We start from the raw sequence: 27,422 nt of genomic DNA, 5'->3' as shown, positions 1-27,422 counted from the left end.
ACAACAGAATCTACATACAGGTGAAAAATTGCACCCCATACACAAAGGAGAAAATTATTTATACAGACAAAGCTTGGTACACATAGAGGGGCAAAGATTCTTCTGGGTCCTGCCCACCAGCACTGCTCAGACCCATAAAATGAAAATCAGCATCATGGACCATTAGTCTTGGCACATATGTGTCAGAGGGTACCTCTGTTAGAGGCATCGCAGGTTTTCCAATTTCTATCTTATGGAGAAGTTTTAAGATATTTTTACTATCTAAGGATTTTTAATCCTCTTAATATTTTAAGGAACTTTTTAATAATCACAGATCCACCTGAAGTTATTTTATACACTGCTAAAACCACACTTAGGAAAGATACTATAAACAGAATCACTATTCTCCCCGCTAACAAAATCACTTCCCAAAAAATACATAAGGCAGCATATTGGCATGTTTCCATTTTTCACCAACCCATAACTTGATTCAACTAAGTTCTTAAGACAAACAGAAAATGTTTTAAAACAGAAAAGTGATTCAATTATATTTCTAAATATTAAATCACACAAAACCAATACTAGAACAATATGCTGCTATACTCATTTTCCACCAGTAGACATTTTTTTGTTTGTTTGTTTACTTTACAATATTGTATTGGTTTTGCCATACATTGACATGAATCTGCCATGGGTGTACATGTGTTCCCCATCCTGAATCCCCCTCCCACCTTCCACCAGTAGACATATGTCCAAGAGACTCCCAAAGGCAGACTTTATATCAATATGAGATCCAGCAAACAACCTCAAATAATACAACAAGGCTGACTTAACAAATACAGTCAATTTCCAATATAACTTACAGTTAACAGTATGATGTTGCACAATCCATTAAAAATAATAAAATACACCCATGTAATCAAATACCAGGACACTTGCCCAAAGTTTATCAAGGTTAGAATATAATATCTTACTTCAATACTATGGGTAAGTAAAATATAAAGAGATGAAAATAATTCCATGCTTTATCACAAATTCCAAATGTGACATCTGGTGATAACCAAAATGAAAAGGTTTATAATAATAAATTGAACCAAATAGTGGGTAAAACTAGACAGAAGGCAGCATTTGATGGTTTTAGGATGGTTATATGGAATTTTCAAACAGTGACAACGCTGGCATTTATACTCTGCCAATAATCTGATGTACATCTTTAGACAAATAATTGAACCTCTCTGAGCTTAAACGATTTTCCCCCTCATGTGTAAAATGATGAGGTTGGTTCTCATTTGATTCTGCACTCTAAATTCATGAATGCAAAGTGGAAGAGCAGTGTCCCTATTGTCTTCGGGTTCTGATAATGTTCCTCATCTCTAAGACTGAGCTAGGAGTCAGCCCACTGCTCTGAACCCTGATTTGATGCGCAACCTCAAGCAAGTGTGGATTTCCCTGCAAGCCTCAGCTTCTCCTTTGCTAAAAGCTTCCTTTTCTAACTGTGAAGAGAATAGGACCACCTGGGGAGAAAATCCTATACAATCAAAGTAGCATCCCTGTTTATAAAAACTAAACAATGCTCAGATTAAACTCCAAGCTAGTGAGCTCCACTTCCTTTATAATTTTAAGAATGGAGTGTGTGGAGGGGAAAAATAAAAAGGGGAGAGCATCTCATTGGGACCAACTACACTGTTGGACTTGGTCATTCTTCCAAAGCACACAAAATAGAACGCTTAATCCATAAAATAGACTTGAAGATTGGCCTCTAACTCCCGACAGCTGGCATGCAACCACAATAAAGCATGCCAAGTTGCTGAACCAAAAAAAAAAAAAAAAAAAAAAAACCCAGGCTAAATGACTCCTAGTCTTAAGATTTGGGCAGGAAAGCAAAATGAAACAAAACAGAATTCCACAAAGATTTTTGGCAAGAGAAAATTTTAAAAGCACTTACTAAAGAAAACCTACTTGCAGGAATGGGACTTTTAGATAAAATGCCCACTTGAACTGCAAGGACTTTAAAGAAAGGGAGAGAGGGAGGGAAGAAAGGTGGCAGGTAATCAGTCTTTACTGCATATATGAAACTGAAAAAGGCAAATCTGAATCCTGCCACCACAATGTGAGACACAAGGTTACTGTGAGGAGAACATCCTCAGAATTCTAATTTATGTCATCTATCCCCTCCTGGACTTAGAGAATGGTGACTAATAATTGTGGGGACCTTGATTTCAGTAATAGTGCCAATACTCTCTTGAGAGACTTCATACTGTTATTTATCAAGTCTATACCACTTTCTTGTCATCACTCCCGAATGCCTTTTGGTCTCTGTTGTTCTCAACCATCTCTCTTTTTGAGAGCACCTCTCTCGTCTGTCCACAGAAGAATATTTAATCGTGTACAGAAAAGGAACAACCACACAGCCATCAGCATAAGTCACGCTGCATATCCACTAACTGCCACATTTAATTGGCGGAATTGATGTCTCTCACATCAGTGCCTGCAAATGCAGCTGGTTCTGTAGGGTCCTCATGCCTTATAATTTGGTTAAGCCTTTAAAAAATTATGCCAAGGGAGAAGCAAACAGATATTCTTCAAGACAATGGAGAAGGACTTTCAGTGTGTTTTCAGTACATGTAATAAAACTAAACCCATTGAAAATAAAATTCCTAGGGATTGGGAAATCACAAAACTAAAAAGTTTATGGCAGTTCTTCATAGCCAGACTGCTAGCAAATCTCTGAATGTGTGTTCTTCCACACCTCTCTGCTCTGCAAGTAAACTCCGCCTGATTCCTCTACCTTTGTCAGGTGAAGTCACTCATCCTTGGAGACTGCTGAGGGAAGGTGCATGCTCCTTTGTCTCTGGTACAAAAGAGCCCAGTCCACAGCTTCAGTTCCAGCAATTACTATATGCTTTGTAGCTGTTCCTTTTTTTCTGACCATCTCTCTCCCAAGACCTACTTTTTTTGTTCATTTCTGTACCTCAACAGCCTAGCCCCACCCCAGACATACAAGTGGTACTTGATATTTACTACCATGACTGTCAATCAAGAAAAGGATCTGCCTCAAATATAACCATCGAGGTCACCATCCACTTTGATGGAAATGACACACCATCAAGGATACTGTTGAGTTTCCAAGGGAGATAACTTGACCTCTACTCACGACTTCACTACTTTCACCCAGTATATGACAGTGTCCAGGGAACAAATTAAAAATGTGTTATATTATTTTCTTATTAAAATACATACAGCAACTCTACAGTGGCGCTTTTGCCATTCCCCTTCTTATGGCTGAGGTAACTAAGTCTTGCAAGAATAAATGACTTTCCAAATATCTCCCAACAAAACAAGTGATAAACCAAGGACTGGGTCCTAGATCTATCAAACTCCCAAATCTATGCATCATGATCTCTTCAATTTACCCAACAGCATACAGCCAACTCCAAAATAGAAGGAAGAAAAACTTGACAATGATCTCTCACTTAATGTGCATGTGCACGTTCGACTATCTGTTTGATCGGGTAAACACTGTTTGGTAATCATTTGCCTATTTTCAAGTCTTGTCAATGCTCTATAAAATAGAGAATATTAATTTTTAAATTCCAGTTTTACTTCATTATTACAATCAGCTTCAGTGAACCACCAGCCTTGTTCCACAAGTTAAGTCTGCAGGCTTCTCAATGCTTGTAAGCATTTGTCCTATTTCAACCAAGCTCCCCTAAGAGTCTCCTTAGCTAGGAAAACAAATATATGAAACCAAAGGTTAGCTAAACAGAGAGAGGCTAGTTCTCTTTGTCTCATTAGCATGCAGTAAAGAGTTTATTTATTAACTTTCACAAGACCCCTAGTGGTTTCCTGTGGCAGAGAGTATCTTTGGATAACTAGTATATGTGGCTACCTAGGTGACTGAAATCTACAATCCATTCAACAAATTCTTACTCAGCCCCAGAGGCTGGGACTGGTGATACAGCACGTGTAATCCCAACTTTTCTGAAACTTACACATATACTTATTTGGCTGCATCATGCAGAGTACATGATCTTAGCTCAACCAGGGAACAAATCCACACCCCTGCAGTGGAAGCATGGAGTTTTAACCACTGGATTGTCAGGGAAGTCTCCTGAAGCTAATATTCTTGTGTATAATACTGGCTCATAAATAAGTAAACAAACAGAAAAGGTAGCTTCAGATATTAATAAGTGCATGCATGCATGTTCAGTCGTGTCCAATTCTTTGCAACCCTGTGGACTGTGGTCCACCAGGCTCCTCTGTCCATGGGATTTTTCAGGCAAATTCTTTACCACTGAGCCACCTGGTACTAAGAAGAAAATGCAGACTAACCCAAAAGTTGATGGAGGGTGGTGAAGTCAAGAAGATAGTAGCCAGATGATGTGCAAAATTTCTTTGTGTGCTTAATCACTCAGTCATATACAGACTCTTTGCAACCCCAAGGACTATAGCCTTTCAGGCTCCACTCTCCATGGGGATTCTCCAGGGAAGAATACTGGAGTGGGTTTTCATGCACTCCTCCAGGGGATCTTCTCAACCCAGGGATGGAACCCAGGTCTGCCTCATTGCATGCATATTCTTTACCAACTGAGCCACCAGGGAAACCCAATTTTTCTTTACATAAGGTAACTACCAAAGTTTCTGAGATGGTGGTGAATTTAGAGTTTAGATGAGTAAGTCAGCAGAAAACCTGAGGAAAGACATCTAGACAGAGACCTCAAGTAGTGTGAATGGGTTTAATATGTTAGAGAAACAATACAGGAAGCCCAAATAGCTGGAGCTATCGTTCCCTTACTGATTTCTACTTTTGATTCCATCGTGGTCAGAGGGCAATCTCAATTCTTTCAAACTTGGTGAGGCTTGTTTTATGGCTCAACATACAGTCCATCTTGGTATATGGCCTGTGGGTACTTGAAAAGAATGCATGTTCTACTTTTGTTGGGTGGCGTGTTCTATAAATGCCAACCTGATAGTTGATGGTGCTTCTGTGTTCTTCAATATCTTTGCTCATCTTCCCACTTGTTCTAACAATTGCTGAGACAGAGGTGTTGAAGTCTCCCACCATAACTGTGGATTTGTCTATTTTTCCTTTCATCTTTAAGTTTTTGCTTCACATAGTTGGCTGCTTTGCTGTTTGGTGCACAGGCATGTAGAATTCCTATATCAACGTGGTGAATGACCCTTTTATTATAAACTGTCTCTATCTGTAGTTATTTTATTTGCTATGAAGCCTACCTTATCTGATATTAATATAGCCAACTTTGCTTTCTTTTGATTACTGTTTCCATGATACACTTTTTCCATTCTTTTACATTGAACCAGCCTATTTCATATTAATTGAAGCAAGTTCCTTGAAGATAACATAACCGGGTCATATTTTCAACCCACTCTGCCGGTCTCTGTCTTAAATTGGTGTACTTACACTATATGCATTTGATGAATTTACTCATCAAATATGTGTTAGGACTTAGGTCTTTTTTTTTTTCTTTCTGTTTTTCTTTTCTCTCTTTTCTTTTTCCTACCTTCCTATGCGTTGCCTGAACCTTTTTTAGAATTCATTTTGATTTATCTATAGTATTTTTGAGTGTATGTCTTACTGATAAAACATTTTATTTTATCCAGGAACTTATGTGCTAGATACTAATGTAACTACTTTACTTACATGAAGGAGACAAGACTGCAGTTATATCATAAGAATATTTAAAAATTCACTAGTTCTGGTATGTTTGGCAGGAAGAGAAAAGTGTTAGATGGGCCTCTTAATAGCAATGACAAATGTACCAGCAAGCTAGTTTATATTAAACAAATACAAAGAAAATACACCTTCAACCCAAAACTAATGCATTTTCTAATTCCGTGAATCTCCATTTCCTGTCTCTGGTTCTTGCCACTTTAACAAATAGGGCTCATAAGTATGATAAAGACCATTCATGATAAGCCAATATTTAAAAATAGATGACTGTGTATAACAAATTAATAACTCTGTCTAGTATATTTGCTTTCATTGCCAAATAATATTTGCATTAATATTACATTTTTATAGTAAAATCTAAGAAATCTAAACTATTTAAATGTAAATGAGAGTATTCTTATTTTACACTATGTATTTATAGATCATTATTTGGCAGATTTAATGATTTATATTTACAATTTCAGCACCCACTGCACCATACATAGGCTCTCCCAGCTTGTGCCTAGAAACAAAATGCAGCCCTTCTGTTCAACCACCCTGTTTCTTCCCTTGAAGATTATATTAGGCTTCTTGCTTATTTCTGCTTTAATAATGAAATTGGTACCATGAAGAACAGAAGAAAGGCAAACTGAAGTCCACACCCACACACAACCACGGTGCTCAACCTGAGGGCCCAACATCAGGACACTCTGGTTGGGCGGCTGCTGCCACATCACCCACGCAGTGTCAGGTACATATTCCTTTGGTCTACCAGCTCAGTGATGCCTAGAGCAGGCTGTGGAATCCAGGATTGAAGCGAGGCAAATCCAGCCCCACGTAAGAGGTAAAAGGAACTATACACAACATCACAAAGCCAAGGGAGGATAACTTTTTCATTGGAAAATCTGAAAATTCTGCATGAGAGATTACAATCAGGAGAGTAAACAACCCCAGCTACTGACAGTTACCTTGGTTAGCCCCAGGTAACCAAGAGACTAATCGAATTCTGCAGGCATAGTGCAGTGTTCTTGCAGTTTTTCTAGCTCCTTAAACGATCTCTAAAACTACAACAGCGGCTGAAGATGTCAACACAGAAAAAATCAAGATCACTAATAAACTAACTATACTTTGATAAAAAATGACTAACAAAGTTAAATTTTTAAACACACACACACACACGGGAAAATGGAATCAGATCAGTTTCCTTGTGAAACAAGCATGATATCTCAGCTCCAAGGCAGCACAGGTGGGACATGGGAACCACTTCCTACTAGGACTAATCCCAGGCAAATGTATGTCTCCAAGGCAGACGTGTGCCTCCCTGGCCCTGCCTCCCCCGTCCCGGGACCTGTTTGGTGTTTCTGCAGCAGCTGGCTCAACAAGCCTCAGGTCAACACCAGCTGCAGTGCCTGCTGAGAGAAGACAGAGCACAACGCTGAAGTGGAAAGAGGGGGAAAATGCAACAACCTCCCGCAGGTAAGACAGGGCTCCTGGATTTCTTTCAGCCCCATTCTCCAACACCCACACACCTGCAAAGTCAGACCACCATTGTCTCTATTCCTCCGGCTCACCACAAGGGAATACCACACTAGCAGGGTCTTCATCCTTTGCTTGTATGAAATCTGTAGCCCCTGCAACCAGCTGCTCATCCAAGCTCCAGCCAAGATCCTGCTGCTTGGTAACAATGAGCATTTACCTGTGGCCTAAAAACCACAGGTGACTGTAAAGCACAAAATGACTCAAAACATGTTGTCATTTTCTTTCTATACTTTTTTCTCCTTTAGAGACACAAGAGTGGTTTTTGTCAGCATGCTAACCTATGATGGTCTTTGCTATGTTGCTCCTATCTGATTTGCTCTCTGGTTGCTTAAAGGCGTAACCCGCATAACCCCAGACCTCACACTCCCTTCTGTGCTGTGTGCGGGCTCAGTCACTCAGTTGTATCCGACTCTGCGACCCTCACACTGTTGACATTTGGGGTTGGAGAATTCTCTACTGCTGTGGCTTTGCTGTGCACTATGGGATGTTTAGCAGCATCTTTCACCTCTGTCAGGAGCATCCCCCACCACCACAGGTTCATCAAAAATGTGTCCAGACATTATCCAGGAGTGACTGAGGGAGGAGGTGAAGGGGGTTTTCACGTACATATTTCATATTACAACTGGCTTGAAGAGAGCCAACTCAAAACACCTGAGTGACATCGGGGGCTCATTTCGAAAACAGGATCATTATCTAAGGGTGATAATATAGATATAAAGGAAGCCAATCCTGGTAATTAAATATTTAAATAACTCAATATTTAAACATTCAGCAGCAGAATTATTTCTACCTTTCTAGTTCTTGCCCCATACCTTCCCCACCCCCCACAGAAATGTTTTGCCTCAATCAAATTTTTATTACCATTTCCCTAACATCAAAACAAATGTCACAGCCCTGAGTTATGGAGCTGTTTCCCAAAGAGAAGGAAGAAGTTGATTTTTCCCTCCTGGGTTTCTTAAGACATAACAAATAAATAATATCAGCATTTGTAACACCACAATTTATACTCTTCTAAGGGAGGAAGTATAAAAGATTATTTAATCAAGTAAACAAATTCACAAATTTCTCCTCTTTTTCGTTCTCTTTCCCTTGAATTTTATACATGTGTACTTTTAACCTAATATTTTTTCCTGCTGAAAGAAATATTTGGACTATAGCAAAATGCTTCTCTATAATTCCACCCTTCCTTCCTTCTAGCAAGCTTCAGAGCTCACCATGTTTTACAAAGGGTAAGCTTTGCTATCTTACTTCCAAGATCATTCATGATATCACCCAATATGTTACTGACCTTATGGCCTAGAGACAGATTAACATACAAAACCTATCCAATCCTTTTGCCCTCCTTATTGAATTAAAAGATAAAAAGTAAGTAGAAGGCTGTGATTAAAAAAAAAACACACACACATAAATCTTCCTTATAAAAAATTTGGGAATCAAAGCTACAAATCAGAAGTAGTAACCTTTAGTCCTTCATTTGGCCAGTTCTGAACCCAGAGAAACTGACTTGTGCTGTGGTCAGACATAGAGGGCGAGGGAACAGGAGATCAGGCAGCTATAAATGCAGGACTCCTAGCCTCATCCTCACATGAACAGAAGGTAGTGTTTAGGTAAAAGTGTTATTTTCAAGACGCTCATAGGAAGCTCCAAAGTTGACTAGGGGCTGACTAAAAACCAGTGTCATTCTAGGATGAGACAAGCCCTGATACAATATGGTTTCAAGTGAACAATAGCTGAAAAGGTAAACTTCACCCCAGACTCTACAACACTAAATCTATAGCAACACTGAGAGGCTGGATGCAGCTTGGTCTAGTAAGTTATTTAACCACTCTCAGCAACATTTCCTCATCTGCAAAATGGGGTTCACGCTCTGGATGTTCTGGGTTGTTAGAGTTAAATGATGCTCTGCCACCAATGGCACAGGAGAGCAGTGAAACTGCGATGGAGTCTCTGGCTCCCTGAGAGTCCTTGTAATAATCCTAGGTAGCAACTGGGATCAAAGTACCAACATTCATGGTCACCAATGTCTTTTGAGCATTTATTCTGTTAAAAAAAAAAAAGTTTCATATTTGTAGCTCACAACAACCCCAAACTAGGTCCTTTTATCCCCAAAACAGATGGGATAACTGTAGACTGAGAGGTCAAGGGACTTCTATCCAAGGCAGCTAGGAAACGCTGGAGCAAGGATTCAAACCCAGGCAATCTGCCTGCAGGGTCTGAGGTTACAGCCAGCAGACCACATCGCTTCCGGAAGGAAGCATTTAATATGTGAAAGGACGGATGGGTTAATTAATATAATTATCTGATCTTTTCATCCTCCAGGGCCTTTTTTTCCCCTTCCTAAATAAAAGAGGGAAACTGATTTGTTCTCCCTACAGATTACAGAGTAGAATTATCTTACTAAACACCAAGCATTATTTGTTTATACTGATTTTAACACAATAATTTGATGAACCAAATTTTTACTACCCTGAGAGTAAGTACTTAAACATTGCCGCATAATGAAATGGCTATGCAAAAAAGCAACAGCTGATCACTATAGGCAACTACTTTTTCTTTGTTAATACAAAACTCCAATCAGCTAGAAGAGTGTAGCATGACAGATCACAAGTCAGAGAGAGTCTTCTCCATAGGAATTTAAAGCTCAAGAATTTCAAAGTACTTAATAACATTAAATCTGAGGCAGATGGCTGAGTGCCTTAAGAGATCCCAAACTATTAAGGGTATCCCGGATGGAAATTTCCTTAGCTGAGTTGTCTTCTTTCTGCATCAGAAAATGGCTGGCACCACCTGGTGGTTTTTTCCCTCCTCTAAAACCTACATTCCATTGAACCATAAAACGAAGACCTGGAAGATATTCTGTCAGGGTTATCCACGTAAGAAAGAAGGCAATCTTTACGAATTATTTATCTCATAATTCTAACTCAAGTGCTGAACGAATTCAGTTTTTATCCACATGGAAATACTCTCACCTCTAGAGCATTCTCTTAAATATAGAGCTTCTGTCAAAGCACATGAGTTGGAAAGACTCACGCCCGGCTCAGCTGGAGCACTTCTGAACCCATACGGCGTGGGGAACCACCCACAACATGCATTCGTGCTGAGGACGGGGAAACAATTTCCTCTAAGGTAAATATGCTTCTGATAATATAACTCCACTGGGTACTGTCCATGTCATCATTTAACAGGTGAGAACAATGAGGCTCAGCCTGAATTAAAAACTTAACCCAGAACTAGGGATTTAAATACTGTTTTACCTGTTTTTATGGTCCTCACTGCTATACTATGATTTGCTTCGTCACGATGACCACAATGATGATTCATCCAAATACATGTACATGAAAATGGAGAAGTTCCAGTTTTGTTTTGTTTTAAGACTTCTATCTCTAAATGCTATTAACTAACTGCAGTCAAGTTGAAATTGTCCTTGGCTGGAAATCCTACTAAATATAGGTGTAATTATACTGGACACACAAGAGCTCAAACATTAGCTAAACAGTTAAAAGTTCAGTACACCTTCGGTAGCTCAGAAGTCCTAAATACCTTTGCCCAGTAGAAGCACAAAAGAGATAACCAGAGGGTAAGAATTACCCAAAGGATAGGAAGGATGTTTGGTAAACTCAAACCAAGCATCAACAAGGAGACACAAGTCTGAAGAAATCCACTCTGTCCAACTCTGTCTAAGTAACTGAAAGTATGGTGACCATGAGAACTGTGTTTTATCCTGAATGGTTTCGAGCATTAGAAAACCAAATGGGTGCTCCCTTCAGCAGCACATATACTAAAATTGGAATGATACAGAGAAGATTAGCATGGCCCCTGCGCAAGGATGACACGCAAATTTGTGAAGTGTTCCATATTTTTGAATGAAACTGGAGCCCATTATACAGAGTGAAGTAAGCCAGAAAGATAAACACCAATACAGTATACTAACACATATATATGGAATTTAGAAAGATGGTAATGATAACCCTATATGCAAGACAGAAAAAGAGACACAGATGTACAGAGCAGACTTTTGGACTCTGGGAGAAGGCGAGGGTGGGATGATCTGAGAGAATAGCATCGAAACATGTATATTATCAAGTGTGAAACAGATCGCCAGTCCAGGTTGGATACACGAGACAAGTGCTCAGGGCTGGTGCACTGGGAAGACCCAGAGGGATGGGATAGGGAGGGAGGTGGGAGGGGGGTTCAAGACGGGGAACACATTTACACCCATGGCTGATTCATGTCAATGTATGGCAAAAACCACTACAATATTGTAAAGTAATTAGCCTCCAACTAATAAAAATAAAGGAGAAAAGAAAACCAAAGGGGAAACATATGGGAGAATTAAAGAGGTGGATGAAGCAAAGTCAAGTGACCTAGAATGTTTCACATCCCATGCGAGGCTTGAACACCCTTAATAAGATGCTCAGATGGCGTTCTATGAACTGAGAATCTACTTCAGCACTTAAATACATTTACCCCTGGTCCCACAGACCTACTAGTGTTCAGCTTACAATAACACTTACAAACAGCTGAGAGGCAAATTTTAATTAAAATACATTGAAAATAACTTGAGGCATACTTTGTACAAAGAAAATCACTTTTTTGGTAGAGTTACTCAACTTACATTGTATCTGTGTGTGTGTGTCCCTTCTCTTCTGAGAGTTTTCAATAAAGGGAAAAAATGATCTTATAATTTATACAGAGACAGGGACTTCCATGGTGGTCCAGTGGTTAAGACTCCGAACTTCCACTCCATGAGGTGTCGGTTCAATTCCTGGGCAAGAACTAAGATCCCACATACCATATGGTGTGGTCAAATGAAAACAAAAGTGTTAGTCGCTTAGTCGTCTGTGACTGTGTGACCCCATGGACTGTGGCCCACCAGGCTCTTCTATCCATGGAACTCTCAAGGCAAGAACACTGAGTGGGTAGACATTCCCTTCCCCAGGGGATCTTCCGGAACCAGTGATCAAACCTGCATCTCCTGCACTGCAGGCAGATTCTTTACTGTCTGAGCCAATAGGGAAGTCTCATGGCCAAATAAACAGAACCTTCTCCTCCAAAAAAAAATCTGCACTGAGTCCTGTCACCTGCAAGCAGGATGCTCTAGATCAATTTACTTAAATTTTCTTAGTCTCTTTGCCCCTCATCTTCAAATAGAGATTTCCAGATGTGGTGGACATCAGAATAGTTCACCAACTATTTTTTGCCCTTTGCCAGTGAAGACATGAAAGGGTTAACTACCCGGTCTCCTCTTCTGTAAGTGAGAGGTGGGTAGGAGAGCATATGTTTGGTTCTAGCCCATCAGATGTATGTAGAAACCAAGTGTACTGTGTCTACTCCAAACTCAACTCCAGATTCAAAACCACCCAGGGAGGGTGAGTTCTCTAAGGCTCTGAGTGACTACAGTGAGCAGGACCACTCCCCACTCATTGACTCAACTGATGCATAAGTATCCTGAGCTAAAAGCAAGTCTTTTTTCTTTCTTTTCTGTGTTTTTGTTTTTGTTTTTTTGGCAGCACTGGTATTTGGGGGATTGGTTGCATCTATTACTTTAGACAATACCAACTGATAGACCACTTTTATAAGTTAATTATAAGGAGTAAAGTTAAGATGTCCATAAGTAGTCAATGAATAACTGATTTTTTGTTGTTGTGTTTGTTGTTGTTTGATTGTTTGGTAAGAAATACACATTTTCGCCAAACATATACAAATGGTTAAATGGTGTTCCCAGGATAAACTAGAGGTATATTTTTTTCTTCACACCTAACACAGAAGAGATTTAGCAGAACTAAAATATAACCCAATAAACATTTTCTCTTTTCCTTCTTTCCAGGTTCCGCTAAAGATTCGATGTGGGTGTTTGGAAACCTACAGAAATTTAATCCCAAAGAAATGAGCTCTTTCCTCCAGAGTCAGCGAGAGTTTAAGCAACTCAGCCAAGAGCATCTGGCTTGCATGCGGCAGGGGTAAAACTCAGGACTGTCAAGGTCCAGCAACCCAAGCCTCGACACTAAATTACAGAGCTGCTATTCTTCCGCTCCCTACTACAAACTGTATTTATCTCTTTATAAATTTAAGTTCATTTTCTTCCCTTCATTGAAAATTCTCAGTATAGAAGGAAAATACACACAAATACAAACACACATAGACTGTAGAGAATGTCTCTGCAGTACAGATAAATAAGATACTTGACTAGTAAGGTACAAAGCATGAATACGTACCTAAAATCAATGTATCAATTATGCACTAACATAGTTCAAAGGCCGTATCATATTTTTCTCCAAAATAACTAACATTAGAAGTGAGACAAAATATCACCAGTCAAACTTATTTATATTACCCTGTTTCTCTGCTTAAAAAATAATGATCAAACCAGTCAATCCTAAAGGAAATCAACCCTGAATATTCATTGGAAGGGCTGATGCTGAAACTGAAGCCCCAATACTCTGGCCACCTGATGCAAAGAGCTGACTCATTAGAAAAGACCCTTATGCTGGGAAAGATTGAGGGCAGGAGGAGAAGGGGACGACAGAGGATGAGATGGTTGGATGGCATCACTGACTCAATAGACGTGAGTTTGAACAAGTTCCGGGAGATGGTGAAGGGCAGAGAAGCCTGGTGTGCTGTGTTCATGGGGTCACAAAGAACCGGACACAACTTAGCAACAAGAAGCAAGTAAAGTATCAGCAGCCAAACTTATTTCTCTATTTAAAAAAATAATAATAATGCTAATTTAAATGTAACTATTTGTAGAACGTTCTAAGAGTATGTACCGGCATGTTTGTGATGTGCTACAAACTGAGATAAATGTAGCCCCCTCCCACTTCCGGTATGCAATCTAGGATGACCAACAAGTACCATTTTGCCTGACACTTACCCAGTTTAAGCACTGAAAGTCCCACAGACCCAGGAAACCACTCAGTCCCAGACAAACCAGGATGGTCCAGCACTGTCTCTATGTTAAGAAAGTCACACATCCCAAGAGTCCCCTCAGTCCAGAACAAACCAGGATGTTGGGTCATGCAGTAAAGAAAAGACATCTTTGAAGCATCAAGTAACCAAGAAATATCTTCCTGTAGTGTAGAGATAAAAGGAGGGACATTACATCACCTAAAAGAGCTTCATATGCAAACAAAGATATATAATAGAATACCACATAAACTCTGGATGAACTTTGAGGGGAAAAAAACTCAAAGCAGTCAAAGTAGTTGAGTTTTTCATGCTGTTTTTACAGAGGTACACAGGTGGAAAGAACTGATAAACAAGACTACAGAAGAAAAACTGCTGACATAGAAACATCTAGGATGCAGTGTTCTCGCCCTCCCTAACTTGCTGCATGAACCTAGGCGAGGCCTTGAACCCCTCAAAGGCACAATCACACTTACTTTATTTTTAAACAATCCCCACTAGAAGGCCGGGACTTTGCTTTGTTAATGACGTACTATGTGCCTGGTATCTAGAACTAGGCCTGGCACACAGGAAGGGCTCACTCTGCAGTGCTTCACTAAATGAGTAGCTAAATCTCCAGTCAGAGATAAAACTACCACCCATGGTAGGATCTGCAAAACTATCAAAGATGATCATATTTACAGAAGCAATTTGCGTACTAATAAAAGCTGCATGAAAGTGATCTCATTTATTTCTGTAAATTTCTTTATCTTATTTTCTCCCATTTCAGTGATTTATAAATATTACATTACTGCTTGATTTGGATTTTGTTGGGTAGTGGCAATGGGGTGTATATTTGTAAACTTATGTTGGGGGAAATCTGTTAGGCTAAGTTATATATATATATACTGACATGGCCACATATGTTCGGGAATATTTTCTAAAATATATTATGCTGGCAGAAATCATGTGTTTATACTCAGTAATTAAAAAAAACAAAGTTTAAGTGAAAAATTATGAAGATATAAGCATCAAAAGAAAGAAGAAGCTGCAGAGTTTTGATCTACAAGAGAAAGAGGAAAAGGAGAAGAATTTGAGAGCAATGTGGATGAAGGCCAAAAGCTGAGATTCTATAGAGAAGGTTTCTAAGGTTTTAAAAGAGAATAAATTGACCTGCGGGCTCAAGAACACAGGGGCCCAAGCCAAGTAGTCGATTCTTCTACCAGGTGGGGTTACGACTGGCCTATATATCAAGGGTTCACGGGTCAACACTACCTACAACTGCCCTCCTTTTGGACCCCAGCACAAGGAAGAGATCCCGACCAGGGTATTTCTCCTGGTGGCTTCCATGAGGAGATACAGCACCCAGTCAGGGGAACAGCAGGCTGACAGGGATGGAATTCCCGGCCCTGGTCAGCATCAGATTTGAGCCTGCCCAGAAAAGTAAGAGGAGGACAGTGATCAAACACTTTTAGGATGCTGGGTAAAAGTGTGATGCTCATACCTAATAAGTAAAAACAAACACCACATGTGTGTACACACACATGTCCATTACCAAGAAAAAAAACAGAAGACATGCCTTACACCCATGTTTTAAATAAATGGTAAACTACAAGAAAATATTTGTGGTCTCTACTCTGAGGCACACCACCAGATCCTCTGTTGATTTGTAACCCAAGATTCAAAAAGAAGTGTCTTAATATTGATGACAATCTCTAGTTGGCCCAACACAACATGGATGTAGTGAACAGCTCAGTGGAAACTGTGAGCATTACCTTGTTGTGTGATACGAAGAGTCCTACGAGTGCATGTTTAAGAAACAGATAAGTGAGTTCCTGGCAGGAGCAAGATCTTAGCTCATTCTCCTATGCATACCCTGTGCTGATAATATTTTTAACGCACACTCCATCCTTCAAATGCCTCACTATCAAAAGTTTAAAACACTACACTTTTCTTGGATGCTAGCAAGTTCTGATACATCTAACCCTTACTCATTAATCTGCTCTGTCCATAATGTCCTCCCCCATCGACTTAATATTAGAGAAACATACAATGAATTTCTGAATCAATAAATAAACCTTAAGATGTGTCCAAAAAGGGTAACTGGATGACAAGGAAAGAAAAGCAGTCTCTATCTCTACAAGAACATATTTTATGAAATTGAGATAAAATGATTTGCCTGGCATATCTTATAGCTAATACTAAAAGCAGAAAGCTTTACAGAAGAAAATGGTTTTCTAAACCACGACCTCTCAGAAATGCCCTTGATAAAAATAGATTGGTTATATGAAAAGTCTAACCTTTCATTTAGGGGGAAAAAAATTAAGCAGATTAAAAACAAAGCAACATAAACAAACGCAGTGTGCTTTCTTGCACTCAAGGATTTTGCCAAACCAGTAATTTAAGAGTGTGCTTTGAACGTACAAAATATCAGATCTTTGGATGAGTGAATGAGGGATGGATGGGTGGATGGATGGATGGATGGATGGATGGATGGATGGATGGTTCAATGAATGAAGTGAATCACATGCATCCCCTCTCCACTCAAAAAGCTCAAGAATTCCTATACTGTAATTCCTATACTATAGGAATCGCTGTTTCCATATGATTCATACAAAAAAAAGGCCACCATATAAATAAAAGTGGTTAAAAAGGCTAGACTTCGGAGAATCATCTTTTCTACAACATGGGTAACTTTCAAATATAGTCACAGAAAAGCTTAAAGCTAGTCTTAAAAACACCACTCCAGGAAATCCTATTCAGGGTAATTTGCAACATCCCCCCAGAGGGTGCTCTGTGCCACAGGTTTCACAAAAGCAGCAGAGATCTACAAATCAAGCTGTCTGCTGTGTCAACCGACTATTTAGGTTGCACTATGAAGGGCAGTTCCCACATACCCCCTGGATGATAAGCCATGACAGATGGTCACATCCCTGAAAAGGGAAATACCTGTTAAAAGCCCATCATTAAGAGTTTCATGACGGCCCTGTAGTTAGGACTCCATGCTCTCACTACCGAGGACTTGGGTTTGATCCTTGGTAGGGGAACTAAGATCCCACAAGCTGCTAGGTACTGCAAAGAAAACAACGAAACCCCACAATCTAGGGAAAAGTGTAGCACCTGAAAGATGGGAATAGCATCCTCTGATCAGGGGCTGGAGACTCAAGTGTCTGCAGGAACCAGGAAGGTGACCATAAACAAGCACATGTGCCGGGCATTATACAAGAGGGGATGTGCTGACTGCAGCTGGAGAGGGTATGCCTATCCTTAAGGATAAAAATAAATAGTTAAGGTCTGGGCTTATAGAATAGAACCTGCCCACATCCATGGAATATGCATTCACAACCTCCAAAATGGAAATAAAAGCATGCGGTTGAGCCAGGCTACAGGGTGCCTACCTAATACTCATTCTTCCCCTAGTATTTGTGGGTAGAAGGTCAATGTCACTAGGGGAAGGATGTTCAGATGAAAGACTACATGTCCCAGCTTCCCCTGCAGTGAGGGAAAGCCAAGGAGGTGCCAGCAGAGTCACTGGGTGGAACTTCCAAAAACTTCCTTAAAACAGGACAGACAGCTGTCATGTAATCTTACCCCCCTTCCCATCCTTCTTGCTCCCTCCTACCTTGAATTTGACCCAGGAGTCTCATTCAAGGAGAGAAGAGCCTAACTCAGGAACAGCAGAATAGAAAACAAAAAATCATATTACAATGGGCTTTAAACACCCCAGATCACCTTTGCCTAGACTTCTCATTTCCTGGGGAAAAAAGTCAATCTTGTATAGGTTACCATTTTAGGGTCTCTGCATTATCACCCCAATATAATAAATCCTAAATGATATTAATTCAATTAATCCTAAATGATACTAATACAATTAATCTTAAATGATACAGAGCCCCAGGTACTTCCAAGAGGAATCAGAATATTTACAGAAATGAAAGCAATAATCAGGGTATAGTGAAAGAGGGTCCAGTCTGGTGGCTTTCAATTCTTCGATAAGGATGTGACCACTAGATCTGACGCGTTCTACAAAGCTGGCCTACCTTGGGCAAGCTTCTTATCCTGGCAGTCCTCAGCTTTCCCATGGGGACTCCAAGAGAATATACCTCCCATGAAGAATGCAAGGATTGCATTAAATTGTTGACCTAACACACTCAGTGCCCAGCGTACAGGACGTGCTCAAAGAAAAATGACATTAGGAGTAGGACCCAATGTAAGTCCAAAAGACAGAAAATGGCCTGTGAAATGTTTGCTTTGAGACCTTCAGGCAAAAGATCAAACAGCTCTGAAGAACTGGGAGGAAATGTAATTAAATAAGTGAAGTCAGAAGGGGGCAGATGGCACATGCATAGAACCACTCCTGGAAAGCATTACCCTCACTGGGGACATCAGTTCGAGTGAGGGAAAAAAAGCACAGCATTAAACCAAGCACATGGAGAACGAAATCCCTTCATTCACCTCTCCTTCCTAACTCACTGTGCAAAGGATAGTCACTGGGAGCTTTTCACAGTCAGGCACCCCCATTTCTGCACTAAAGACGATGGAATTAATATGTACATATGCACATGTACATATACATACACACACACACACACACACACACAGAGGCCGTCTGCTCTCTCAGAGTTTACTGTCTGTAGTGATGTCCAACAGAATTTTGTGCACTGATGGAAACAATTACATCGCACTGTCCTACACGGCAGCCACACGTGGTTATAGACCACTTGAAACATGGCAATTGTGTTGGAGGGATTGAGGGTCTTTTCATTCTTTTTAGTTTTCATCAATTTATATTTCAATTTAAATAGACCCATGTGGCTAATGGGCACCACAGCGGATAGCACAGGCACAGGGAGAGCTTGGAGACTAGCAATTCTCATTTGGAAAGAAGAAAAGCAAGGAAAACTGAAGACTCCAGAGGGACAGAATGCAGGACCCATCCCAACAGCCCTCTGCATACTAAACTTTCAGTATCAATTAAATAGCTCACAGGTTCAGCTTTTCCATGCCTACTTCCTCCATCCGATCTTTAAAAAAAAAAAAAAAAAAAAACCCAGGTGACAGAAATTAAAATCAAATGGCAGGTGGTGACAAACACTTAAGATCCTATCTAATAAAGTATCTACAAGAGCACTAAGTGAATGAACTCCAATGCCCAATCCAATTTAGTCCAAACTGCACGCTGCCTGATGCTGTTTCCTTTCCACACATCCCAACATGCAGAATGACAAGGTCACCTTCACATCAAGTGATAGAAATGTTGCAGCACCACAGAAAACAAGGAGTCTAGGAGAACACACCAAGCTTTGCTCCTATTCATTCTGACATATTTCGGATGAATAAGGGAGGATATCATGAGCTAAACCTTCGTGTCAACAATCCTTTTTTAAGTGATCAGCTTATTTGGGGTGATGGTTGAAGTCTGTGGACTTTATTCTGATTGGTTCATGGTGAGGTAACAAGGTGATGTTTCAGGAATCTTAATCACCAATATTCTGGTTCCAACCAGTCTGGGTTGTCAGCATGTAGTCAGCACCCTCCACCTGGGCAGGGGTCTTAGTTTCTGCAGAACAACTCAGAGATCTGCAACAGATTGTCCCATATGTATATCCCTCAAGGAGGAATTAGGGTTTTGTTTTATTGCTGAATTATTAAGTTACCAGGATTCTGTTAGCTTCACTGCTTTTGTTAGTTTCTGCCTCACTTCCCTAATTAGTAACTGCTTCAGTCTGCTTGCTGGAACTCTGGGAAGGCCTAGGAGAGAGGGAAGGCTCCAGAGTCCTGCTGGGTTTCACTTTCCCTTTTCTGTGATACTTCTCAATCCTGAAGGAAATAAGAAAAGGACAAGAAAAGGAATAGTTTTTCTCAGTTGAGTCCCACTCTTTCCCTATGAACTGCAGCACACCGGGTTTCCCTGTTCATCACCAACTCCCAGAGCTTGCTCAAACTCATGTCCACCAAGTCGGTGATGCCATCCAACCATCTTGTCTTCTGCCGTCCCCTTCTCCTCCTGCCTTCAATCGTTCCCAGCATCAGGGTCTTCTCTAATGAGTTGGCTCTTCACATAAGGTGGCCAAAGTATTGGAGTTCAGCTTCAGCATCCATCCTTCCAGTGAATATTCAGAATTGATTTCCTTTAGGATTGACTGGTTTGAACACCTTGCAGTTTTGAATAGAGAGAAGTTAATCATCAACTTGGCAGGGGAACTTGATTTTGACTGCAGTCAGCACATGGAGGAACAGGATCTTCTCTTCTTTGGGAGGCTTGATGCTCAAGTTTATAGGATACCAAATGGAAGTGGACCTCAAACTCCACCAGACTTCCTGTTTTCTTAATTGAGTGACATATGAAAAACTGTCAACCTGTCTCCTCAAAATACAGAACCACATGAAAACCAATATAACCTAACTGCCCTATTCACTTGACAGGAATCAGCCAGCTCAAACAGAGGTAATGGTGCTTAGCGGGAATCATGGCCACCGCACACACACACACAAGCACACCTGGCAGAAAGGCAGACCTTATTTCTCCATAGGAGTTGGCCTTTTTCCTAGGGGCAGCTGCTAGAATCATGGTCAGAGGTATTCAGAACAGGAAATAGAACTGGTCTTTAAGAGGACTGGCAAGTGGTTTTCTGGAGGGAGGAAACATACAAGGCCTGCCCAAAGTCTGAGACTGTTATAGGTTTTACAAACCATCAAAACACAAAAATGAAGCCAAGGCATCTATGATTTCAGCTATGTCCTACTTTTCACATTTTAACAACATTAAAATTGATGAAATTTGTGTAATTATCACCCAAGAATTGCTGAAAATTAGAGTGTTTTCATGGCCATTCTGTAATTTACACAGGTTAAGCCTCGCATTACTCGGGCTTGGAACCCAACTGACGGAGGTGAAAACTCCAAGTCGAGTTTCCTGCCAGATCACACAGTTTGGAGTTCAGGGTCTCTGATCTGCTTCCCCTCAGGGATATGCTACAAGCAGCTGATCAGCAAGGCTGTGATTTTTTGGCTCTTCTGCCCAGGATTCCCCTAAAGGAAGAACCTGAAGGGAAGCAGAATTTGCCAGCCCAAAATATGTCTCTCAGACAAAAATACTGTTTTAGGGCTGATCATTTTTAAGAAACAGCAGACAGGGTGAAGCTCTGAAAAGTGAGTTATCTTTTATAAGAGACATTTACTTGATAAGGGAAATCTCCATTTGTAAGGATGTCTTCCTGTCTGTCCCAGGAAGAGGAACATGAATAAGAAATTCTTATCAACAGAGAATCAAGGATTTAAAGCTGCATATTAACCATACTCTGGTTGACTGTGGTTTTCTAGGAATCTCCCATGACTACCCCCTATATCATCCCTAACATCTTCTTTTGTCTTTTACTGGAGATGGTATTTAAGATATGGTTTGGGTTATTTCAGGGAATTTTATTCAGTTTTCCTAGGTATATTCCCTGTATACAAGAGGTAAAGATGTTATTAAACCTCTATTTGTTTTCCTCCTGTGAATCTTTCATTTATTACTAAGAGGGTGGCAGGGGGAGTGTCTCAGCTAAAACCAACAGGGTAAAGATAGTATTATTTTCCCTTCCCTAAAACGCTAAAAATGTGCACACCTGAGATGCTGCCTTTCTTGAAATCCTGAAAAGTGCTATGCCCTAGAAAGCTGGTTAGATGGTGCTATAGTCTGTCAGACTATATATGGGACAGTTACAGGTGGGTCCTGCTTTACCTGTATTTCATTCTTTTCTGGAGGGAAACCCTGAAAACATCCCTTAGGCATTTAAAAGGATACACTACAGGAAGAGGGAAGGAATGCATTGACCAAGCGATATAACATTTACACTATTAAGTAAAGATTCATAAAAACCTTGTGTTTTCAACTGTATTAATTGCAAAATGGTAATAACAAGCATAATACTTTAATAATGGTATAATCTTAAATGTAATCAATGCATTGAACAAAAATTCAAGACAAAATGAAGCTTCCAGATGACTTCAGAAAGAAGTCTCTGCTCCATGTTGACATAACATGAAGGGATGTTTACAAAACAGCGTGATTAGCAAAAAGTTCCATGCCTAACATTCACAACACAAGCCAGTTGCTGCGGAGACAATACATCAGTGGGTCCATGCTGAACTCAACAAAATTTTAACCTTGTGGATTTGTGACTCTGTTTGGCTGGGAAATGCTATTAATACATTTGAAAAGATGAGTGACAGAATTTTCAAAATTCTAATAGATCACTAAATCATTGCTTCTTCCCAGGAGGAACTTAAAATTCCTTTAACTCCATTCTACTCCTTATCTCTTCATGGGCTACAATTCTGACTATCTCCCTCCTTTGGGAAGAAGTAAGGGGTCATGGGTAGCATTATGACCCTAAAAGTTTGCTTTTTAAAAACAGTGAGAAAGTTGAAAATAAATGTTTAATGACTCAAAGAAAAAAAAAAAAAAAAAACACCGATTACCTGCTTTTCTCATCTCTGCAAGAAACTCCACCTGTGTGATGACATGAGGTAAAACAACACTGCAATTTTCAAGGATTATTTTAGAAAAATACATAATCTCCAACTACATGAATTGCAATAGCAATAAATCAAATCGCATTTTATCACTGATTTTATTAGCAATTCAAAGTTAACTCATCTTCACTCCTGAATGAGCCAACACTAAGTTTCTCTGTATCAACTATAAATACAAGCGGAATCTTCAAACTTAAAGAGCAAGAAATTCTTACCATGGGCAGGAAAGGGGGAGAAGGGAACAATTAATGATGGTATGCTGCCCACAAGAATGTAGATCCCAGACCAGTTGGACCTGAAGGTTGATGATGTTGACTGCTACTTACCTCACCACCAATCCATCAAACTAATGTCCACAAGCTGATCACGCCCTCTGAAGAATTGCTATAAAACTGCTCACTATCTCCCCCAAGTTGGGACACATGCTTTTGAGGGTTTTAGCCAGCTGTGGCCCCCTTTATCTGGCAAAATAATAAAGCTACTCTTATGCTTCACCCAAAACCCTGTCTGCGAGATTTGGTTTAGCATTGATGTACAAGAGAAGCTGAGATTTCAGCACCACTACTGTGGCATGTGCTTTAAATATGTGATTTTCTTTTTTCCTTATACCAGAATTGTAAACACGCATACTAACAGAGCCATCTTCAAAAATGGACACAAACACTGGATCAAGGATGAACCAGGGCCTCACAGACGGGCAGTGAGAGTGCTGGTCTCTGGAGCTCATGTGCTTCCCCTCCCTCCCTCCACACTACTCAAAATCAAACAGTTCGCCTCAGACTGGGACTCGAACCCAGCCAAAACCCACTCTGGGACTTGAACCCACCTGGCTGGGACTCAAACGTAGCCAAAACCCACAATCTTCCAACTGAGATCAAAACACCTGGTTTCAGGACCTCAGTCCAGTCCAGTCGCTCAGCCACGTCTGACTTTTGCAACCCCATGGACTGCAGCACACCAGGCTTCCCTGTCCATTCCCAGAGCTTACTCAAACTCATGTCTATCAAGTCAGTGATGCCATCCAACCATTTCATCCTCTGTCGTCCCCGTCTCCTCCCGCCTTCAATCCTTCCCAGCATCAGGGTGTTTTCCAATGAGTCAGTTCTTCACATCAGGTGGCCAAAGTATTGGAGTTTCACCTTCAGCATCAGTCCTTCCAATGAATATCAGGATTGATTTCCTTTAGGATGGACTGGTTGGATCTCCTTGCTGTCCAAGGGACTCTCAAGAGTTTTCTCCAACATCATAGTTCAAGAGCATCCATTCTTCAGCGCTCAGCCTTCTTTATTGTCCAACTCTCACATCCATACATGATTACTGGAAAAACCATAGCTTTGACTAGATGGACCTTTGTCAGCAAAGTAATGTCTCTGCTTTCTAATATGCTGTCTAGGTTGGTCATAGCTTTTCTTCCAAGGGCAAATCGTCTTTTAATTTCATGGCTTCAGTCAACATCTGCAGTGATTTTGGAACTCAAGAAAATAAAGTCTCTGCTTCCATTGTTTCCCCATCTATTTGCCATGAAGTGATGGGACCAAATGCCATGATCTTTATTTTTTGAATGTTGAGTTTTAAGCCAACTTTTTCACTCTGCTCTTTCACTTTAATCAAGAGGCTCTTTAGTTCTCCTTTGCTTTCTGCCATAAGGGTGGTGTTATCTGCATATCTAAGGGTATTGATATTTCTCCCAGCAATCTTGATTCCAGCTTGTGCTTCATCCAGTCAAGCATGTCTAATGATGTACTCTGCATATAAGTTAAATAAACAGGGTGACAATATACAGTCTTGAAGTACTCCTTTTCCAATTTGGGAAACACCCAGTTTCCCCCTCAGTAAAGCTTTCATAAGCCTCTTATCCTTCTCCATCAGTGGGAGGATTATTCCAACTATTTTGGGGAAGGGGAAGAGATTTCCAGGAATTGGGCCACCTCCCACTTTTGGTCTTTGATGGTCAGTCGTGGAACTGTCATGGCACATCTGAGTGTGTCATTTAGCTTTCTAATGTGTTAGGATGAGTGTATACTGAGGACCAAGTTCTAGTCAAAGTTGACTTGACTGCTGTCTTAAACCCATTTGATTCTAATCAGCTTATGTTGCCTCCTTGGGCTATGTCATTCTATCAAAGGCTGTGCCCTGCTCCCTTCCCTCCTGCTTCAAAAAGAGACAGAAGTCCTCGTGGGAGGTCACAGGGATCTTTGGGTACATCTCTAACAGGACCTGTGGGGATCTGCCATGGTGATGGCATCCTCAGTCAGATGCTACAGAGAACGTCCCTCTGGGATTGTGATTCGAGCTGCCCTCCACCAAGGCAGCTGGTGCCTCTGAAAGGCGTCCTCAGGGGAGAAAAGCAGGATGTGCGTACGGTAAACTCATCGTGAGTAATTTTCCCTCTTCTTCCATTTCCACCACTTCCTTTGAGAAGAGACTGCCTTTCATAGATTTCAACTGGGTTTGACATGACAAATTACGCTTTTGAGCCATTTCAAAATAACAAACAATACTCATTACCTTCCCTTGTTTTCTCATTACTTCCAAAGTAACATGCAGAATTCAAATAAGAGGGGCATAGCTCATGTCTCAGTGAAGGTCTTGATTTCAGCAGTATTTCAAAGGATGTCAGCGGATCAGCTGATGGCATGCCCTGTGACCACAAGGCCAAATTTAAGAGTGACAGAAAACAAGGTCTCCTCACACTAGTTTTCAGCTTGGGGGGCTTGGCTATGCGCTCTTGATGTTAATAATCCCTGTTTTCTATGATTTCTCCAAAGAGCTATATTCTTTATCAGAGATCACAAATAAGAAACCAAAGGGTTGAACATATCTCACGTAACTGTTTTGTTTGCCAAAACGATATTTTGGTTTGTTCTTAAGTTTAGCTAGCAGTTTTACAGACCAGGCGTGCACTCTCTCACTGAGCTACAACCCCACCAATTCTGACTGTCCCAGACAGGTGAGGGTCACTCTTACGTAACCTCCCTGGCCCCTAAACATTTTCTGTCGCAACCTCCATTTTATAGATTCAGAAGAGGAAAAGAACAAACCTCATCTCCACAAAAAGTATGCCCCCCGCAACTCCACTTGTATATAAACCCCAGAAACTGGGGATATTAATTAATATCCTCACAGAGGAAAGAGTCCAGAATAGATTATTACAAAAAATAAACATAAAGAGAGCTAACTTCAAAGCGTGAACAGAAAAAAGAGAAAACTGCCTCTGACCATGGAAGTTAGAGAAAGCTTCCCAAGGAGAGGCCATCTGACCTTGGTCTTGAAGATGACGGGAAGGTGGCAGAGGGGAGGGGCAGCCTGAGACAGTGAAGATTGGAATGAGTCAAGGGCTGAGTCACAGGGACTGGGCCTCCACTGTCCCATCTAAAAGTGCATCAAACTTTCCCTTAACACAGAGCAGCCAATAAAAACCAATAAATAAAACCAATAAAACTACTTACAAGGCAACTTGTCAAGATGTGAACAGGCATGTACAGTCCATGTGCTACATCAGGGTCAGACATTGTGAGATGGGAGATCTGGAACAACCAGTAAGGCCTCTCATACAGAGTCACACAGAGCATGCCCTGTCTCTGTAATGGGCAGCCCTGGGCCCCCAAGCTTGACATCTTGTTCAGCTTGGATTCCTTTCTTATCCTCACATCTCATAAGGCACTGGCCACCTCTGTGCAGACCTGGGCCAAATGCTCACCTTCCCCTTCCTCCTGCATTCTAGGAAGGCAGCACAGCCAAGCACGAGAGAGTCAGTCTAGACTAAAAACTCAGATGCTAGACTAAGATCTGCCTCGTTCTGAACCCTGGTTCTTCTAGTTCTCAACAAGTCATCCCCAGGCTCAGATTTTTCTTCTGTAAAATGGGGGCAACAACAGTAACTACCTCATGTTAGTCGCTCAGTCATGTCTGACTTTCTCCGACTCCATGGACTGTAGCCCACTAGGCTCTTCTGCTCATGGGATTCTCCAGGGAAGAATACTGGAGTGGGTTGCTATTTCCTTCTCCAAACTACCTCACAGGGTTGGTGCTTATGAAGTAACTTAGCTCCAGTCTTACAGTGACATTTGTAAACATTTATTAACAAATAAATGTTAGCCTTAATTATTCATGCCTTCGTGCTGACCCCTTTTCCCTCCCTGTCTTTGGGCTCCTTCTCTAGATCACATTCAATCCACCACAACTAAAACAGTGATGCAGCAACGTTTGCAATTCTGTTCCTGTTCATTCCATGCAAGACACCTAGACTCCACTCTCCAGCCCATGTGCAGCTTGAGGGTGCCTTGGAACTTAGTTACAACCAATGAAATGTGCACAAATGTGACATGAGACCATGTATAAACTTGGCATACAAAAACTTCAGGCTGCTCTGTGTTTTTTCTTCTTCCACCAGCTTGTTGCAGATATGCGTAGTGACACGGAAGCCACAGACTGAAGATGCAAAGTCCCCAAAATGGAAAAGACTTGGGGTCCTGAATCACCACTTGAAAGAAAGCTGCATGTCAATTACAAACACCGCTTTTGGACATTATGTGAAGGAGAAATTAATTACTATGGTGTGAAGTCACAGAGGCTCTGTAGTTAATCTGCTAAATCAGCTAATATTCCCCAACATAAACATGATGAAATGATTCTCTCCTCACTACCTACAGAATGAGATGTAACTTTCCTAGCATGGCAATCAAGGTCTCTGCCAATCCAGCCCCAACTACTCTACAAGCCCATTTCCCACCAAAAAGCCAGTGATACACCTGGTACTTTCCATAAGTACCAGATATCGCCAGGTCTCTGTAATCCTTGATATTGTTCCTCTTAGGGATCCTTCTATCAG

General features: G+C 40.8%; 1 protein-coding gene and 1 non-coding gene across 19 annotated transcripts in view; one reads left to right on the top strand and one right to left on the bottom strand.

Annotated features, from left to right (window-relative positions):
- Positions 1-27,422, bottom strand: part of MAGI1 (membrane associated guanylate kinase, WW and PDZ domain containing 1) — a 633,420-nt gene that overhangs the window by 443,760 nt on the left and 162,238 nt on the right. The window lies entirely within an intron of this gene.
- Positions 10,944-11,050, top strand: LOC122683409. The gene has a single exon (XR_006337746.1). It is a non-coding gene; the product is annotated as a U6 spliceosomal RNA (small nuclear RNA).

Source organism: Cervus elaphus, chromosome 24 (assembly GCF_910594005.1).
Source record: "Cervus elaphus chromosome 24, mCerEla1.1, whole genome shotgun sequence".
Taxonomy (NCBI): domain Eukaryota; kingdom Metazoa; phylum Chordata; class Mammalia; order Artiodactyla; family Cervidae; genus Cervus; species Cervus elaphus.
Note: the sequence above shows the minus strand (reverse complement) of the source record. Positions and strands in the feature narration are given on the sequence as shown.